Raw genomic sequence first — 655 nt, forward strand, 5'->3', positions numbered from 1 at the left:
GTCCCGAGCGTAGCGTTTAAACATTTTTGATAAAGTTGGTTTGGCATGTGTTATCCACCATTCAGTAACGGAGGCATACTGTGCAACCCGTCGTTCACATGCCTCCCATGTTTCGTTAAAGACACGGTGACAGTCAACATCGTTAAGGAGAGCATTGCTAAGTTTCCAGAAACCTCTGCCGCGAAATGTGCCTTGCTTGACCATGTTAACAGTACAAATATATGCGGCATGATCGGAAAAAATTGTGGGCCAAACTTCGGATTGGAGGACTTGAGTCTTCATACACGCCGATACATAGATTCTGTCTAGCCTGCTTGCAGAGTGGTTCGTGACATGAGTGAACCCAGGTGCCGCTCCGTGCGTATGCTCCCATGTGTCAATGAGGTTCATTTCTTGGACGATACGTTCTAGTTCTCCAGATTTGTTAAAATTAGGCGTCTGGTCTTTTGGACTTAAGACACAATTGAAGTCACCCGCAAAAATTATACGATCGTAGGTTCCCCTAAAAAGTGGGACTATGGCGCTTGTGAAGAACTCAGCCCTAGCACGCCTATTGCTACTGCCGGACGGGGCGTAAACATTGATTATGCGTGTCCGATGGAAAGTGACAGCGATCCCTCTATGATCAGGCAGTTTTTCTGCGTCGGTCGCTACA

The sequence above is a fragment of the Schistocerca gregaria genome, unplaced genomic scaffold (genome assembly GCF_023897955.1).
Source record: "Schistocerca gregaria isolate iqSchGreg1 unplaced genomic scaffold, iqSchGreg1.2 ptg000420l, whole genome shotgun sequence".
In the NCBI taxonomy this organism is placed as follows: domain Eukaryota; kingdom Metazoa; phylum Arthropoda; class Insecta; order Orthoptera; family Acrididae; genus Schistocerca; species Schistocerca gregaria.